Source organism: Mus musculus, chromosome 18, assembly GCF_000001635.26.
Source record: "Mus musculus strain C57BL/6J chromosome 18, GRCm38.p6 C57BL/6J".
NCBI classification, from domain to species: Eukaryota; Metazoa; Chordata; class Mammalia; order Rodentia; family Muridae; genus Mus; species Mus musculus.
The window spans coordinates 19,360,321-19,380,484 of record NC_000084.6 but is presented as its reverse complement, the minus strand read 5'-3'; the positions used below and the strand labels follow the sequence as shown (position 1 = coordinate 19,380,484).

General features: G+C 40.2%; 1 pseudogene; it reads left to right on the top strand.

Annotated features, from left to right (window-relative positions):
• Positions 1-577: 577 nt before the first annotated feature.
• Gm38432 lies at positions 578-14,525 on the top strand (annotated as a pseudogene).
• Positions 14,526-20,164: the final 5,639 nt, after the last annotated feature.

Genomic DNA, 20,164 nt, shown 5'->3' with positions numbered 1-20,164 from the left:
TGGGGCATCAAACCTCCACAAGATCAAGGGCCTCCCCTCCCATTGATGTCAGACAAATCCATTCTCTGCTACCTATGTATCTGGAGCCGTAGAAACCCTCCCTGTACTCCTTGGTTGGTGGTCTACTCCCTGGAAGCAGTGGGTGATCTGGGCAGCTCATGTTGTAATTCCTTATAGGACTGCAATCTCCCTCGGCTCCTCCAGTCCTTCTATCATCTCCCCCACTAGAGTCCCTGAGCTCAGTCTGATGGTTGACTCTAAGCATCCACATCTGTATTGGTCAGTTGCTGGCTAAACCTCCCAAGGAACATCATACTAGGTTCCTGTCAGCAAGTGCCTCTTAGCAATGGCAACAGTGTTGGGTTTGGTGTCTGCAGACAGGATAACCCTTTGACCTATCTCTCTGCTTGGTAGAAAGAGCCTGAAAGCACAGGGGCAAAAAGCAGTTAATTAAATATGAAGGTAGCCCACTGACCCACCTGCTGGTGTAAACCTTTGTAGCTCAGAGCTCATTCAGGGACAGGGACTTTTTAAGCAAACCTCTCAGGTTCATCAGTGCTGATATCCTTACCACACCATGGACATCAGCCTCCGAGCTATTTCTCAGATCCCCAATGCTGTTCTCGTATTATCTACCTTTTAAAAATAAAACTGGAATTAGACGCTAGACTAGTGCTGTCCATGCGTGCATGTGTGTGTGTGTGTGTGTGTTTGTGTCTTTGGTGGTGCTGTAGGGACTGAACTCAAGTTTTCACTCATACTAGATAGGATGTATAATGTCTTAAACTAAAATAAATGCTGAGTATTTCAGATCCTTCTTTATCCGAGGTATCAATTTCTTTCTGAAGGTTTCCTCCTCCATACAAATAATCTTGCAAAAGAGTCTTCGATGACTAAGCAGTTTTAACACATATATGCCTTCTGCTCCTTTAGCACACAGCCACACAATCTTATGACCTTAGTGCCATGACTCAACCTCCTACTCCTGAATCACTTCATCTAGGCTCTTTGTGTTGGTGGCTGATATCAAAAGGGAATTTTACCATTGTGGTAATGTTAGGCTGCTGTTCTTTCTTTTGAAAAACCTTAGTTTTTTTTTAATGAAGATCAGAATTCACTTCTCTGTTCTAATACTGTGCATTTCAATGACTAATGTTTTAAGCGCTAAGCATTTAAAGGTAAGATGTTATGACATCCATGAAGCAGTAAGTAATCTGTATTTTGTGTTGTTTTGGTGTCTTTCATTTAAGGCAATAGTATGTTGATTCAGGTACCCTGTAACACTTTCTAGAAAACTCTTGTTTTTTCTCTTTCTTTCTTTTTTTCTTTTTTCTTTTTCTTTTTGTATTGGGTCTGCTTTCAAGCTGTTGTGACTTGTCACATATAACCTTAGCTGCTGCATTGAACTCTGTTCAGGGCTCTGTCATTGAAAAATTCACCCATAACAACTTGTAATCCATGAAGGACTCCTCTATAGTTTTAAGGGGGCTCCTAGCTGCAGAACATCAATAAAACCTGAGTGAAGAATGCATGCTTGCTTTATGACTCAGATTTCTGATAGGTCCCTTTGGACTTGTTTTATATTCCCTCTTCATGGAACCATAGAACACTTTTGTTTTGCTGCTATTTGCAATTTTCACGCAAAGATTCTCCTTAAAAGTTTTACTAACCTAAAGATTTAAGAAGGAAAATAAAATAGACTAGTAAAAACTGGCCTTCTGGTCAGTGTCCTTCTCTCAGTAATAAGATTTGACAAAGGAAATTTTATTACAACAGAGTAGAGCAAAAATATTCAACTACTGAAAAAGAAATACATCTAATCAGATCTAGGATATAATGCAGAAGGGACATGACTTTCTTAGCATTCACCAGACCCTAGATTCAATCACCAACACAGAAAAAATTAAAACAAACAAACAAACAAACAGACAAAAAGCCAACACAGATCACAGTGGGATAATATCATTAAGTAGTCATTTGTATTTAGACACCTGGGTATATTTATGCTTACCAATTTACCAATTATGTGTCCCAATCTAAGCAACAATGTGAGAATATATCGATCAACAATTCTGGTTTTGTTGCAATTAATCCTTTAAAATATGCCAGGCAGATGTTATATGCCATAATGTAAGCTTTAAACCACAGATGAGCGGACTTTGCTGGAACTTGTATCAGTAAGAAAAGTTAAGGTAACTCCTATATAAAGATCAATGAAGAAATTCCACAATCAGCAAGACATGTAAATTTCAGTGTTTAAGTGGTGACTTAGAATAGATGCCATAATACACATGCACATTGTTGCTCCTATTTCTTGACAGTTCATGAAATATGTTATCAGAAACTAAACTTGGTAACAGTTGAAGGACAGAATATATTAGTATATAAAGTAAAGACAAGAAATTCCCAGTTTAAAATTTCCTAAAAGGTCCAATTCACCTAGACTTGAGTCCTAAAATAGCAAGTATTTTCTAAGTAGGAAAAGTATTGTTTAGAAGAATAGAAAACATTGTTTAATATAGTATTCTGAAAATACCATTACTGATTGTGTATGACAATTGGAACAACAATAGAAGTTAACATGCCTATAAATATAGTCATGATTTTTATTATTATTAATATTATTATTTGTCTTAATTTAATTTATGCTACTGTTTTGAGTACCATGATCAGAAACAATTTAGGAAAGAAAGGGTTTATTTCATTTTACAGGTTATAGTTCATCATTGAGGGAATCTATGATGGAATCACAATCAGGAATTGAAGCAGAGAATATGGAAGAATACTATTCATCAATGCATTCTCTGGCACTTGCTTATAGCTTTATTTTATAGCCCATGAGTACCAGCTGAGGATATTGCTATCCATCAATCATTAATAAAGACAATCTTTAAAACATGACCACAGGCCAATTTGGACACTCTCCAAGTGAAACTCATTCAAAAAACTAAAATATGTCAAATTGACAGCTAGAGTTAACTAGGATATTTATTATTATCCTTAACAATAATGATGATAATAATTGAATGTATTTGTGTGTGGACATAAGCATGTGGGTCTTCATGTATTTGACACCAGAGATTGACTTCAGGGGTATTTGTTTATTATTCTCCAACTCATATATGTTATTGAGATAGAGTATCTCAGTGAATGTAGAAATCAGTGATTATGCTAAACTGCTTAGATGGTAAGATCCAAGAATTCTGCTGTCTCTACCCCCTTAAGCTGTGGTTATAATCAGTCTGTGTCCAAGTGATTTATCTTTTAAATAGTTTCATATATAATTTCATTGTATTTACATCATTTCTACCCCTTCTTTTTTGCCTACAACTTCTTTTATGTCCTTCCATTCTCTCTTAAGTTTATGAGTGCTTTTATAATTATTATTGCATGTGTATGTATGTATGTATTATTTTGATACACACAGGTAACATATCCCAAGAGTTTTCAAACCTCAAACTAATTTCTAACCTATTTTCTTGGTCAGTGCAATTTGATAGCCTCCCAGATATGAGAAGAAATAAATCTATCTGACAATAAACAAATGTCCAAGAACTAAAGCCAGAAGGAATACTCACTAGGACATAATCTACTTCACCTCTTGCTAGATGTAGTCTGTTTCTTTGGATGAGGGGAAAGGACTGAAGCTCTGGAGGCAAGCAGAAAGAAAGGAAACAGTCAAACTCGGGAGATAGGTGGGGCGACCCTCCAAAATGCACCAGAGACCTGGGATGTGAGAGACTCTCAGGACTCAAAGGAAGGGACCTTAGATGAAATGCCCAACAGAAGGGAGAGGGAGCTTATAGAGCCTACCTCCAGCAGGAAGATAGGACATCAAGTGAGGGTGGGGGTTGCCACCCCACAGTCACATCTCTGACCCATAATTGTTCCTCTCTGAAAGAATTGCAGGGATGGAAATAGAGAAAAGCCTAAGGAAAAGAAAGTCTAGTGACAGTCCCAAAGTTGGATCCAGCTCAAGGGGAGGTCCCAAGGCCTGACACTATTACTGAGGCTATGAAGTGCTCACAAAAAGGGACCTAGCATGACCACACTCTGGAAGACCCAACAAGCAGCTGAAAGAGTCAGATGTAGATATTCGCACCCAACTAATGGATAGAAGCAGCTAACCCCTGTTGTTGAATTAGAGAATGCTGGAAGAAGCTTAGGAGAGGGGTGATCTTGTAGGAGGGCCAGCAGTCTTAATCCGGACCCCTGAGATCTGTCAAACATTGGACCACCAAACTGACAGCATACACTAGCTGGTATGAGGCCCCCAGCACACATACAGTAGAGGACTGCTGGGTCTGTGTTCATTCAGAGATGATGCACCTAATCCTCAAGAGACTGGAGGCCCCAGGGAGTTTAGAGGTCAGGTGGGGTTGGGACATTCAAGTGGAGACAGGGGAGGAGGTATGGGATGTGGAACAGTCAGAGGGTAGCTAGGAGGGGTGATAAAATATGGAGTGTAAAAAAATTAATAAAAAAGAAAAAAGAAAACCACTAAACCATTGTGAATTTGTACTTACCTGAAACTAAATTTACTCACTTATTTAAGAGTAGCATATTTTAACATTTCCAATTTAACTGACTGAAGCAGCACACACAGGCAACAAATTCTTAACTTTTAAAATTAACTTGAAAATTAATATACTTTTAAAGCCCGAGATGATTAAGCTCAAATTTTCAAATCTTGCTCTGATGAGTTCTTTGATAAAACAGTGTTGGGGAGGACACAAGTATGGCCAGAGTGGGCAGAAAGCGTGGCTGTACTTGGGGAAGGAAGGGGAAGATGCATGGGAAAGAATAGTAAATGGACTATTTGGAGGAAACCATGAGGGGAGGGAAGAGAAACACAATTGCCATTAGATTTCTGTGGTCAGAAGCTGATGAGTTCTGGGTACCCACATCAGTGAAAACAGAAAGGAGAAGCAGTCAGGGCTCAGTGTCTTAGCGGGCCTTAATTCTAAAAGAATACACTTCTTCAGGCATATTCTTACAAAATGAGAATGTTATGATTTAAATGCATGTTCAAAATGTCCTGGACTAAGAAGTTACAAGTAGCATGATTAAGGAATGTAAGCGAATGCTTTGATTGTGATATAATTCATTACTGGGTTCATTATGAGAGAAAAAAAATAAAGCCCTCCATTCTTCCCTATTTTGTTAAATGACATTGCAATTACTACAAAATCCTTTTCAAGTCTAGCTTGGGATGTACATTCTGAGAGGATCTGGGTTTTGTTCAATATTTATTCTCTCCTAGTTTCTCTTAGGCTATGACCCTGATGTAATTCTGGTACACTGATTAAATGTAATATATTTTAGGTAATGATCCATCCAAGTGCATCACTCACCATATCTGGGCCCAAGAAAGACAGCAAGTCACTGTTTTATTCCTGGTTAAGGAAGGATTTGGTGGTCAGCTGCTATTGCTTATCATCATAGATACCTTTGCTATTGACAGACAGTGTGATTTTTAGGAACACTGGTGCCAGTATATGATTGAGTTCAAGTATAAAATGCTGGCTCTCTGGGAAATTTCTAGCCTGTAACATGGCCCCAGCTCTGCTTAGTAGGTCAATCAACTATTTGCTATGTCTGTATTTCTTCTGGGCTCTTCTCTTTTCCCAGTCTTGCCTTCTCACTCTGTCTTCTAATGGACTGGATCCCAGCTCAAGTTGTTCTTTAATGTGCCCTGAATGTTAAAATTCAGAGTCTTCTAGAAAACATCACTGCCAACCAACTCTAAAAATCCAAGGCTTATTCAACCTAGACAGAAGTCATTGAATTATACTTAAGTTCTTAAGATATGCAGGAACACATTCCACTAGGAAAAGAGTCACTTATTCTCTATGTACAAGAGGCTCTCCTCCAATTGGTTGTGGGAATTTGAATTAAAATAACTCATCTGCTGATAATGGAAAGTGCCAGTGTCAATGTCAAGGCACACTTCAAAAACGTGATTGGAATAATGCTTTGAGTAGAGGGCTGAAAAATATGGAGGTACTGCTAGAACATACTGCTGTCTTGTAAGAAAATGGCTAGAAGTACTGTAAAGTATGCTCTAGTTATCCTTGATAGAAGGTGAAAGCAGATTTAACCACATGCTTGAGAGTGTGCATGAGAATACACACACACACACACACACACACACACAAGCACACATATACAAAACCTTATAATGTTTCTGTAACAAAAACTTTAGTATTAATAATGACAAGCAATATGCTATAAATTATTTCTAATAATTAAATAAAAGTCAACCTATGATCTCTCATGGGAATAATTGACTAAAATGATGTTTTAAACATTATTTTTCTTTTTGAAATAGAAAAAAATGTCAGTTTTAGAATTTCCTTTTCTTTGGATTATATTTTTCTTGGATTGTTTTATGAATAACTGTGGTTTTGAAGATGATTTTTGACTTTTCAAGCTTTTCTTGTTATAATGACCTTTAAGTAACTAAAGTCATTACTCTGTGAACATTTCATGTATTTTAAAATTACATTATATTTTCTATTTTCTTTGCATCCTAAATGATAAGAATGTTATAGAATATGTAAAGTGATCAGCATAAGTAAATGATTCCTGAAGATTGACAGCTTTGTTATTAGGTTTTGTTAGGATTTCTTCCATGTTTCTGCCTCTTTATGTCTGTCTGCTATCTGTCTGTCTTTGTGTGTGTGTGTGTGTGTGTGTGTGTGTGTGCATGTAGGTGATTTATTAGAATGGCTTATAGGCTGTAGTCCATCTAGTCCAACAAAGCTGTCTACCAATGGAGTATACACGAATCTGGTAGTTGTCCAGTCCACAAAGATAGATTTCTTAGCTGGTCTTTACTATATGATGGAATCCCCAAGAATTAAGCTCTAATTATTCAGTGAAGAAATAGACTTGTTATCAAGAGTGAGAGCAAACAGGCAAAGGGAGTAAGTTTTCTTCTTCCATATCCTTTATATAGGCTCTTAGCAGAAAGTGTGGCCCAGTAGAATGAATAACTGAGTCTATCTGACTATTACAAGAAGTCATGTGTTGTGCGGTGTCTCTGTGTTTATGTGTTTTTGTGTGTGGTGTGTGTGTGTAATAAATGCCTTCTTTATACCACTCTAATTTTCTCTCCTCACCCTCCTCTTCTTCACCTCTCCTCCCTCCACTACTTCAAGATCCACCTTTCATCTTTCCTCCCCATATCCACTCCTCCTCTCTTTGTCCTAAGAGGAGACGTCTTATAAATATTAACCAGTCTTGGCACACTAAAATACAGTAATCTATTGACGCTAGATGAGGCAACTTGGCTCGTGGTAATGGATCCAAAGGTAGGCAATAGTGTCAGAGACAGTCCCTTTTCCCACCTTACAAATTTTACATAAAGACTCAGCTGCACAAGTGTTACATATGTGCAGAGGGTCTAGTTCAGTCCCATGCATGCTCTCTGGTTTTCAGTTAAGTCTCTATAAGCCCCAATGCTTATAGAACAGGCAAAAAGAGCAAGCTTCTTTCTTCCATATCCTTTATATAGGTTCTTAGCAGAAAGTGTGGCCTAGTAGAATTAATACCTGAATCTATCTGACTATTACAATGTGGCATGTGTTGTGTGGTATCTGTGTGTATGCATGGGCCCTGGTTAGTTGATTCTGTATGTTTTCTTTTGGTGTATTTGACACCTCTGGCTCCTTCAATCCTTCCTTCCCTTCTTCCACAGAATTCTCCAAACTCTGTTTAATGTTTGGCTGTGGGTCTCTGCATCTGTTTTTATCAGTTACTGGGTGAAGCTTCTCTGATGAAAGTTATGACAGGCTCCTGTCTATAAGTATAGCAAAATATTAACAGTGTCAGGAATGGGCTCCTTTCCATGGCATGGGTCTCAAACTGGTTGGTTATTTCCTCAATTTCTGCTCTATCCCTCACCCCTCCACTCTTGAATACAGGACAAAATGTGGCTCTGAGGTATTGTAGCTGGGTTGTTGTCCCAATCTCTCTATTGGAAGTCTTTTCTGTTGCAGGAGATGACTGGTTCAGGCTCCATACCCTATTTTGCTAGGTGTCTTAGCTAGAGATCCTGATGGACTCCTGAGAATTTCCATTATCTTAGGTTTTAACTAATCTTAGAGATGACCCTGATTCCAGTTGTCTCTCCCAGTACTCTCTCCTTCTATCTTCTCCCCAAATGATCCTCCCAGTTCCAGTCCTCTTTCCATCCCAATCAAGTGCTCTTAACTACTGAGCCATCTCTTTAACCCTACTGGGTCTGTTTTACTACCATTGATTAGCCTGTCTGTTTTTATGCTGTAATACCATGTAGTATTTAATATTATTGCTCTGTAGAACAGTCTGAAATCAGGAATTGTGATACCTCCAGAAGTTCTTTTATTGTACAGGATTATTTTAGCTATCCTGGATTTTTACTTTTCCATATGAAGTTGAATATTGTTGTTTGAAGTCTGTAAAGAATTGTGTTAGAATTTTTTGGAAATTGCATTGAATCTGTAGACTGTTTTTGACAAAACGGACATTTTTACTATAGCAATCCTATGTATTCATGAGCATGGCAGGTATTTCCACCTTCTGATTTCTTCTTCAAAGATTTGAACTTCTGGTCATGCTGCTGCTGTTCACCTGTCAACCCCTCCCCCACCCCTACCCCATTATGTACTAGTTGCCTCAAAATATTCAAAGTCTAAGATGGACCCTCAAGGACCAGCTGATTGTAAATCTTCTTAAGGAAGAAGAGGTCCCCCAGAACAAGATTATAGTTGTTGGGGCTGGTGCTATTGGCATGGCTTGTGCCATCAGTATCTTAATGAAGGACTTGGCAGATTAGCTTGCCCTTGTTAATGTCATGAAAGACAAGATAAAGGGAGAGATGGTGGATCTTCAGCATGGCAGCCTCTTCCTTAAAACACAAAAAAATGTCTCCAGCAAAGACAATGTGTGACTGCAAACTCCAAGCTGGTCATCTGTCGCGTCCCACTCGACCGGCAAGAAAGACGCAACCACTGCAGTTCTTCTGCGTCAAGCTTTATTGCTTCTTCAGGAGGGAAGACCCCGGCCCCGGAAAATGGAGTTGCTTATATAGCCCTCAGCCATGGTGTTTCAGCACCTGATGTGGCGTGTCAGCTCCTGATTCATTGCTAGCCCATCACCCCATTACTATGCCCCGAGATGGGCAGTGACTAGGCGTGAGTTCACTCTCGCACCTGCGTACAAGGCTTGTTTACTAGTTAGGCACAGCAGAGGCCAGCGCCATCTCATAATGGTGATTGCTCGCTGCACGGCTCTCCACATCTCCCCCTTTTTGTTTTATTAAAATGAGGCTGGACTAGGTCTGTGTAATTATGCCCATCCACTGTGGCTCCTGTCTTAGGTCGTTCCTCTAATGTCACAGCCTTTCCTGTCATAGGGTAACCCTATCGCCACCGGGCCCCGTGTCTTAGGTTGATCTGTGCATGAGGAAATTTGGCCGTCCCTGGATACCGCAGTGCTATGTGACAGTAACTACTAAATGACCTAGGGCGAACTCTACAAAAGAGGCCAGCCATCAATGTTAACTAATTCTTGAGCATAGATAGCCAGATTTCAGGGGAGGCCCCTTGCTCTATGGCAGCAAGTGCTTGAGCTATCACAACCTTGTCATTTGTTTGTTGGGTTCTGAGCTTGCAAACCAACCAGAGCATGAACACAAGTCCACAGCAGGTGGCAACACCAAATAAACCTACCCCCACCTATTCCTTAAAATAAGAAAATGGAGATAAAATCCAGGAGGAGAGGCCCTCTGTCAATGACAGGTCCACTCGAGTTGAGTTGATCTTTAAAACTGCCACCCTCAGGGCCTCAAGAGTCTCATTGAATCCCTCGGACCAATTTCCTTCAAGATACAAGGAAAGCCATCTAGACAGATTAGCTGCATGAGTAAAATTTTCATATTGTACACTGGTAATACACAGAGCACCCAACTTTTTTTCCACAACCCACTGGGCCATCTGGTATAGGACACCTATCTGTTCCTCTGCCAGGTCAAGGTGCTGATTCAAAATCATCAGCCCTCCCTTTAACTTGGTACTAGCAGAAGTTTGGACAGTGATGGCATTAGTCAGCTCTGCTGAAAGCTGATTTAATGTTGTGCCTGATTGAACCGTACTAGCCATAGCGTACACTGTAGCTGTAGCAGCAGCTGCACTGGCTGAAATTGCTATGATTATGGCAGCAGTAATGCCAATCATTGAAACAGACTTCAAATGAATCATTTGAAAGAATAAACAAGAAAGGGGGGTAAACACAGACTGGGGTAGGTGGATAATTAATCTGGTTTACCAAAGTTTTATTGAACCCAGTGATCTTTACACTGGTATTAGTATATCCATAAGAGTCCAGGGAGGCAGCATGTATTCCCCAATACTGAGCAAATCTTGAGATGCCAGTAAAAGAAGCCTTTCCAGCCACTCCTCCCTGGATAAAGATCAAAGGATTGAGTTCTTTACAACTGCCATTGACTCCACAAAGCACCCACTTGTGAAAGGGATGCATTCTAAAGTCCTGTATGAAAAGTCCCTTTTTCATAACAAATTCCTTCTCTGGGTCAGCCATCATGTTGGGAGAAAAGGAAAAGGCTTTACTCTGATCTGCCCTATGAGTGATGGAGGATTGACAATCAGACCAAGGCAGGATCAGCCCTTCATCTTCCAAGCTACAATGAGGGGATATTTTTTGGTTGGGGGGGACGTTCTTTGTCTGAAAAGTTAGGTGGCTAGAAATGTACCATTAACCCAAATTGCCTCCTGCCAGAAGGTCCGATTTGTAATGGTTATATCTGCGTTGGAAGTATCTTCGATTGTGCTCACCCAGCCTCCTCGGTGCTCATTAAACTTCCCCAAAGCTTGGGCTGTGAGGTTGATACATTTTCCTGGTCCATTAATTTGAAAACATAAAGAACCCTGTTCTAGTAAAGAGCGATTTTCTCCTAATGGTGCTTGGGTGGGATCATAGGGTAGATATGGTAAATCTAATGTTTATTAGTAGTAAAGAATTTTGGAAAAACTATAGCATCATGGCAAACTGGCATTGGTTTAGGGAAAGTCGAGAGAATGGCCCATCTCTGTTTGCCCATCATACGAGGAACCTGAGACAAGTTCAGCATTGTCAGGATCAGGAGTAGTCCTTGGGAGGTCAGCATCTTCCACACCATCCTTGATTACTATCTTTCGGGTGAGTCGTTCTGGCAGCCAAAATGGGTTGTCTTCACTCTGTTTAAAAACACAAACAGCTCCCCTGGATCTTATCAAAATAGGATCCGGGCCTTTCCACAGACCAGATAAGACATCCTTCCATTCACCATTTCTTTTAGAATATCAGGGTCTGAGCTATGTCAATCGGCTGCATAGCGACCTTGCTCGCCAAGATTCAAAAAATTAACTGTGAACAGTGCCATGAATACAGCTACTCTTGGCACTGAGGGCAGAGTCTCATCAACTCCCCCTTTTTGAATGATAAAATAAGACTATGAGTGTACAGTGAGCACGTTCCACAATGCCTTGTCCTTGAGGATTATAACGAAGGCCAGTCAGGTGAGTGACATCCATTTGATGACAAAATTGCTGAAATTTATGTAGAGGTATATGCTGGCCCATTATCAGTTTTAAGGATTGTGGGCTTGCCCCAAGCACTCCAAGCTTCTAAACAGTGCTGTATAACATGAGAGGCTTTCTCACCTGTTAAAGGTGTAGCAAACATAACACCAGAGCAGGTGTCAATGGAAACATGTAAATATTGATTTCTTCCAAAGAAGGAAATATGAGTGACATCCATTTGCCAGACCTGTAATGGCCTGATGCCTCCGGGGTTTACCCCTACATGAGGAGTAGGCAAAAATTGACAACAATTTTGACATTGGGTGACAATGTCACGAGCTTCTTTCTTGGTTAAAGTGAAACAGCGGCGTAATGTTTCAGCTGTCACATGGAAGTGTTTATGAAATGTCCACTTGCCTTCTTCTTCCTAGAGAGTGCCGTCCATGCCTTAACGGCAGCAGCTGAGATCTGAGCATACACTCCCCAATGGTAATTTGTCTAGTTATTAGCATGTTGTCCCTGACCTTTAAGCAACTCAAAAGTCCATGTTCCTTGGTCCCCTTCAACATTGGCATTGGCCCTTGCGTGTGCTTGGCAGGAGTCTTGCCACAAAGCTTTCCATTCTAAATACATTCCCATGTTAGGAGATGCAGCTTTTACTACGGTCATCCAATCACTGGGGGTCATTGCCAGAGTTGCAAGCCTTTTGACTTGGGCTACAGTAAAGTTGGCATTGACTCCATAGTTATGGACTGACTCCACAAGTTCTTTAATCTGTATATACTCCACCGGGGTGTGAACACGTCTGCCATCGGCACCTTCAAAGACTGGGAACGCTTGCTGCACTTTTCTCTGTTCCTCTTTTGAAATGAATGAGTCTGAATGATACCTCTGCACATAGGGCGGAGGTGCACTAGGACTCAGAGGTTGAGGGCCCGGAGACCGCACAGCGGTTTGACATTTGTCTCTAGCTACTTTCATGTTATTCTGTAACTGATTAACTTGTCTTTCATCTGGCTGGTATCTTTCTCCCTCATAGCCTGCCACTTCTTCCTCTAAGTCTGTTTCCTTAGAGTAGCTAAGTTCCTTATCCGATTCTGAGCTACTGACAGCTAGTGACTTGAACTCATCTAATGGCAGGTAGAGGCTCCTTTCCTTATGTGCCTCCCCAGCTCGATATCTCTTCTTCTCTTCCTTTCCATCCCTTTTTCTAAGCTCTCCCAGGGCATTTTTCCCTTATTTTCTCTTTTCCTCGGGCTCAAGGCCCGTGGAAAGGCCTTTATTCTTCAGTGCACCTTGTTTAGCTTCAACTCTTACTCTCTCTCCCCGCTCTGCCTCTGATAGACTGTCTTGAACTTCCTCCAGGATCTTCTGCCCTGCCTCAACCATTTGCTTACAATCCTTGTCTGTTAAGCACGATCTTACCAGTTTCCACAATGGCATGGTCCCTGCTTTAAGTTTGCCATTCTGCTGTTCCCTAACTAGATCTCCTTTCAGTTTGTCCCATGAAGCAACAGTTAATGACCCTGAGCAAGCATACCATGGTGCTACACGGTCCATCTCCCTGACAAATCCCTCTATAGTCTTAGTGGCGATTTTCAGGCCACACTGCTTCAAGATCGACTGTTAGGCCGTTACTACAGAGTGGGAGATTCCCATACTGGTCGCTGTCCAGGCCTGACCGCAACTGAGAACCAGTCAGCAGTTCCAGTGGTGGAAGCAAAACGAAACCGAAAGGGAAGGAATAATCACTGTGAAAACAATCAAAAGAGCGTCTAACTCTGGAGAAATTTCAAGACTGTACATACCTTACAGAGCCTTACGTGTCCCGCAGTTCTGAACCAGCCCCACGAACGGGGGATCTCCCTTGTACCAGTGTGATGGTATAAAGTTCCCGGGTTCCTTGGCGCCACTTGTCGTGTCCCACTCGACCAGCAAGAAAGACACAACCACTGGTTCTTCTGCGGCAAGCTTTATTGCTTCTTCAGGAGGGAAGACCCTGACCCCAGAAAATGGCGTTGCTTATATAGCCCTCAGCAATGGCATTTCAGCACCTGATGTGGTGTGTCAGCTCCTGATTCATTGCTCGCCTATCACCCCATTACTACGCCCGGAGATGGGCAGTGACTAGGTGTGAGTTCACTCTCGCACTTGCGTACAAGACTTGTTTACTAGTTAGGCACAGCGGAGGCCAGCACCATCTTTTAATGGCGATTGCTCGCGGCATGGCTCTCCACAGTCATCATCACAGCAGGGGCCACCAGCATGAGGGAGAGAGCTGACTTAATCTGGCCCAGAGAAACGTGAACATCTTCAAGTTCATCATTCTCAATATTGTGCCGTACAGTCCACACTGCAAGCTGCTTATTGTCTCAAACCCTGTGAACATTTTGACCTATGTGACTTGGTAAATCAGTGCCTTTCCCAAAATTCGAGTTATTGGAAGTGCTTGCAATCTGGATTCAGCTCAGTTCTGTTACCTGATGGGAGAAAGGCTGGGGGTTCTCCTGCTAAGGTGTCATGGCTGGGTCCTAGGAGAATATGGTGACTCCGGTGTGCCTGTGTGGAGGGTTGTGAACATCGCCGGCATCTCGCTGAATACTCTGAACCCAGAATTGGGCATTGATGCAGATAAGGAGCAGTGGATGGCTGTTTCACAAGCAGGTGGTGGACAGTGCATATGAGGTGAGCAAGCATAAAGTTTACACATTCTGGACCACTGGCCTCTCTGTGGTAGATTTGGCTGAGAGCATAATGAAGAACCTTAGGCGGGTGCATTCCATTGCCACCATGATTAAGGGTCTCTATGGAATTAATGATGATGTCTTCCTCAATGTCCCATATTCTGGAACAAAATGGAGTCTTGGATGTTGTGAAGGTGACACTGACTTCTGAGGAGAGGACCACCTGAAGAAGAGTGCAGACGCCCTCTGGAGAATCCAGAAGGAGCTGCAGTTCTAAAGTCTTTCAGGTGCCCTAGCACTTCACTGTCCAGGCTGCAGCAGGGTTTCTAGGCAGACCACACCCTTCTCATCTGAGCTGTGGTTAGTACAGTGGTGTTGTGGCAGTGTGAGGAAACATTTCAGTTCCCACAGCTCTGCTCTGCTGCCAAGTGGTACTTGTGTAGTGGTAACCTGGTTAGTGTGGTAGTCCCACTGTCTCCGAGACACATTGCCAACTGTGCAGGCTTCCATTACCCCGTGAGCCTGCTGGGTTGCTGCTCTGTGTACCCTCAGCAAACATGCCTAGGACAGTGAGTTCTCGGTTAGTCATAACCTGGCTCCAGTGTGTCAATCCATTATGCATATCTTTGCATAACTCTTCTACTGGATATTTTATGCATTATATGTGTCTGTAGTGTACATTGCAATATTATGTGAAATGTAAGATTAGCATATCGATGATTGAACTAACCATTCAACTGTCATGCCAATGAAAACACGAAATAAACCTTGAAGAGTGGGATAAAAAGATTTGAACTTCTTTTCATAGAATTATTTCAATGCTTATTTACAGTTATACCAATATATTTTATATTATTGGTGACTGTCATGAATGATGTTGTTTCCATAATTCTCATCCTTTTTTTTTCTTTTGTATATGGGAGGACTACTGATTTTTTAAAGTTGATTTTGTATCCAGTTACTTGCTGAAGGTGTTTATCAGTTGTAGGAGTTCCCTGGTAGAATTTTGGTCACTTATATATACTATCATATCATCTCTAAATAGTTATACTTTGACTTCTTCCTTTCTAATTTGTATTCTCTGAATTTCTGTTAGTTGTCCGATTGGTTTAGCTAAAAATTCAAGTACTATATTGAATATATATACTATGGAGAAAGTATTCAGCTGCAAGCATCCACCTCTATATTTGTCAAGCACTGGTGGAGCCTCTCAAGAACAGCAATAGCAGACTGTCAGCAAGCACTTGTTGGCATCTACAAAAGTGCCTGGGTTTGGTGATTGTATATGGGAATGGATCCCCAGGTGGGTCTGTCTCTGGATGGCCATTCCTTCAGTCTCTGTTCCACACTTTTTCTCTATAACTCCTTCCATGGGGAATTTTGTTTCCCCCTTTCTAAGAAGAATTGAAGTATCTATACTTCAGTCTTCCTTTTTCTTGAGTTTCATGTAGTTTACGAATTGTATTTTGGGTATTCTCAGATTCTGGGCTAATATCCAATAATCAGTGAATTCATACCATGTGTGTTCTTTTGTGATTGGGATACCTCACTCGGGATGATATCCTCTAGATCCATTCATTTGCCTAAGAATTTCATAAATTCACTGTTTTTAATAGCTGATTAGTACTTCATTGTGTAAGTGTACCACATTTTCTGCATCCATTCCTCTGTTAAGGGACATCTGGGTTATTTCCTGCTCTTGGCTATTATAAATAAAGCTGCTACAAACATAGTGAAGCGTGTGTCCTTATCACATGTTGAAGCATCTTCTGGGTATACACCAGGAGTGGTATTAGAGGGTCCTGAGGTAGTACTATGTTCAATTTTCTCAGGAACCCCCAAACTGATTTCCAGAGTGATTTTACCAGCTTGCAATCCCACCAGCAATGGAGGAGTTTTTCTCTTTCTCTACAACCTCACCAGAATCTGCTGTCAGCTGAGTTTTTGATCTTAGACATTTTGACTGATGTAAGATCAAACCTCTGGGTTGTTTTGATTTGCATTTCCCTGATGAGTAAAGATGTTGAACATTGCTTTAGGTGCTTCTCAGCCATTCAGTATTCCTCAGTTGAGAATTCTTTGTTTAGCTCTGTACCCCTTTTGTAATGGGGTTACTTAGTCCTCTGGAGTCTATATTCTTGAGTTCTTTGTACATATTGGATATTAACCTTATATCAGTTGTAGGATTGGTAAAGATCTTTTCCCAATCTATTGGTTGCCATTTTGTCCTATTGTCAGTATTCTTTGCCTTACAGAAGCTTTGCAATTTTATGAAGTCCCTTTTGTCTACTGTTGATCTTAAAGCACAATCTATTGGTGTTCTCTTCAGGAAACTTTTGCCTGTGCCCATGTGTATGAAGCTCTTCCCCATTTTCACTTCTATGAGTTTCAGTGTATCTGGTGTTATGTGGATGTCCTTTATGAACATGGACTCGAGCTGTCTACAAGGAGATAAGAATGAATCAATTTGCATTCTTCTGAATGCTAACCACCAGTTGGATCAGCATCATTTGTTGAAAATGTTCTCTTTATTTCCACTGGATGTTTTTAGCTCCTTTGTCAAAGATCAAGTGACGATAGGTGTGCAGGTTCATTTCTGGGTCTTCAGTTCTACTCCATTGATCTATCTGTCTTTCTCTGTATCAAGGTCATGCAAATTTTATATTGCGCTGTAATACAGCTTGAGGTCAGGGATGGGGTTTTTTGTTATTCCAAATGATTTTGCAAATTGCTCTTTCTAACTCTATGAAGAATTGAGTGGAAATTTTGACGGGGATTGCATTGAATCTGTAGATTGCTTTCAGCGGGATAGCCATTTTGACTATATTAGTCCTGCAAATCCATGAGCATGGGAGATCTTTCCATCTTCTGAGATCTTTTTTGATTTTTTTTCTTCAGAGACTTCAAGATTTTATCATATAGATCTTTCACTTGCTTAATTAGAGTCATGCCAACATATTTTATATTATTAGTGACTACTGTGAAGGGTGTTGTTTCCCTAATTTCTTCTAGCCTGTTTATCCTTTGTGTAGAGGAAGGACACTGATTTGTTAGAGTTAATTTTTTGTTTGTTTGTTTTTGTTGTTGTTGTTTTTTCGAGACAATGTTGTCCGTGTAGCCCTGGCTGTCCTGGAACTCACTCTGTAGACCAGGCTGGCCTCAAACTCAGAAATCCGTCTGCCTCTGCCTCCCAAGTGCTGGGATTAAAGGCTCGCACCACCACCGCCTGGCTTGAGCTAATTTTAAATCCAGGTACTTTGCTGAAATTGTTAATTAGGTTTAAAAATTCTCTGGTGGAATTTTTGGTATCACTTAATTATACTATCATTGCATCTGCAAATCATGATATGTTGTCTTCTTCCTTTCCAATATGTATCCCTTTGATCTACTTTTCTTGTCTATTTGCTCTGGCTAGAACTTTAAGTTCTGTATTAAATAGGTAGGGAGAGAGGGGGCAGCCTTTTCCAGGCCCTGATTTTAATGGGTTTGCTTCAGGGTTCTCTCCATTGTGCTTGATGTTGGCCATTGGTTTACTGTATATTGTTTTTACTATGTTTATTTATGGGCCTTGAATTCCTGATCATTCCAAGGCTTTTATCATGAAGTGGTGTTGGATTTTGTCAAATGCTTTCTCAGCATCTAAAAACGAGATGATCATGTGGTTTCTATCTTTGAGTTTGTTTATATAATGGATTATGTTGAGGATTTCCATATGTTGAACTATCTTTGCATCCCTGGGATGAAGTCTACTTAATCATGATGGATGATTGCTTTGATGTGTTCTTGGATGCAGTTTGCAAGAATTTTATTGAGTATTTTTGCATCTATACTTGTAAGGAAAATTGGTCTGAAATTCTCTTTCTTTATTGGGTCTTTGTGTGGTTTAGGTATCAGAGTAATTGTAGCTTCATAGAATGAATAGGGTAGAGTACCTCCTGTTTCTATTTTGTGCAATAGTTTGAGGAGTATTGGTATTAGGCCACCTTTGAAGGTCTGATAGAATTCTGCACTAAACCCAGATGCTCCTGGGTGTTTATTGTTGGAGAGACTATTAATGATTGTTTTTTTCTATCTCTTTAGGGGATATGGGACCATTTCGATCATTTACCTGATCATGATTTAACTTTTGTACTTGCTATCTGTCTAGAAAATTGTCCATTTCATCCAGATTTTCCAGTTTTGTTGAGTATAGGCTTTTGTAGTGGATCTGATGATTTTTTTGGATTTCCTCAGATTCTGCTGTTATTTCTGTTTTCATTTCTGATTTTGTTAATTAGAATAGTGTCTCTGTGCCCTCTAGTCAGTCTGGCTAAGGGTTTATCTATTTTATTGATTTTCTTAAATAACTATTTCCTGGTTTGGTTGATTCTTTTATAGTTCTTTTTGTTTCTACTTGGTTGATTCAGCCCTGAGTTTGAATATTTCCTGCCCTCTACACCTTTTCGGTGAATTTACTTCTTTTTGTTCTGGAGCTCTCAGATGTTCTGTCAAGCTGCTAGTGTATGCTTTCTCCAGTTTCTTTGTGGAGGTACTCAGAGCTACGAGATTTCTTCTTCGGTCTGCTTTCATTGTGTCCCATTAGTTTGGGCACGTTGTGGCTTCATTTTCATTATATTCTAAGAATCCTTTAATTTCTTTCTGTATTTTTTCCTTGACCAAGTTATCATTGAGTAGAGTGTTGTTCAATTTTCATGTGTATGTGGGCTTTCTATTGTTTATATTGTTATTAAAGAACAGTCCTACTTCACAGTGATCTGATCAGATGCATAGGATTATTTCAATCTTCTTGTATTTGTTGAGGCCTGTTTTGTGATTGATTAGTTTGTCAACTTGGGACAAGTTTGTATGACAAGGTACCATGAGGTACTGAGAAGAAGTTATATTCTTTGTGTTAGAATAAAATGTTCTCTAAATATTTGTTAAGTCAATTTGTTTCATAACTTCTGTTAGCTTTACTGTGTCCCTCTTTAGTTTCCATTTCCATGATCTGTCCATTGCTGAAAATGGGGTATTGATATCTCCCACTATTATTGTGTGTGGTGCAATGTGTGCTTTGAGCTTTAGTAAAGTTTCTTTTACTAATATGGGTGCCCTTACTTTAGGAGAATAGGTATTTATAATAGAGTTCTTCTTGGTAGATTTTTTCATTTGGTGAATATGAAGTGTCCCTACTAATCTTTTTTGATAACTTTAGGTTGAAACTCGACTTTATTCAATATTTGAATAGCTACTCCAGCTTGTTTCTTGGGACCATATGCTTTGAAAATTGTTTTCCAGCCTTTTACTCTGAGGTAGTGTCTGTCTTTGTCACTGAAGTGGGTTTCCTGTATGCTGCAAAATAATGGGTCCTGTTTATGTATTCAGTCTGTTAGTCTATGTCTTTTATTGGAGAATTTTGTCCATTGATAGTAAGAGACATTAAGGAAAAAAGATTGTTGCTTCCTGTTATTTCTGTTGCTAGAGATGGAATTATGATTTTGTGGTTATCTTCTTCTTGGTTTGTTAAAAGAAGATTATTTTCTTGCTTATTCTAGGGTGTAGTTTACCTCCTTGTGTTAGAGTTTTCCTTTTATTATCCTTTGAAGGGCTAGTTTACTAGAGAGATTGTGTAATTTTTTTGGGGGGGGTCATGCAATATCTTGGTTTCTCCATCTGTTAATTGAGAATTTTGTTGGGTATTTTTGTAGACTCTGTTGGGTATATTTGTAGACTCTGTTGTAGGAATTGAACAAAACCATCCAGAATCTAAAAATGAAAGTAGAAACAATAAGGAAATTACAAAGGGAGACAACTCTGGTGATAGAAAACCTTGACAAGAAATCAGGAGACACAGATGCAATTTTGTTCAAATCCTTCACCTGTTTCATTGTGTTTTCCTGTAATTCTTTAAGGGTTTTTGTGTTTCTTCTTTAAGGG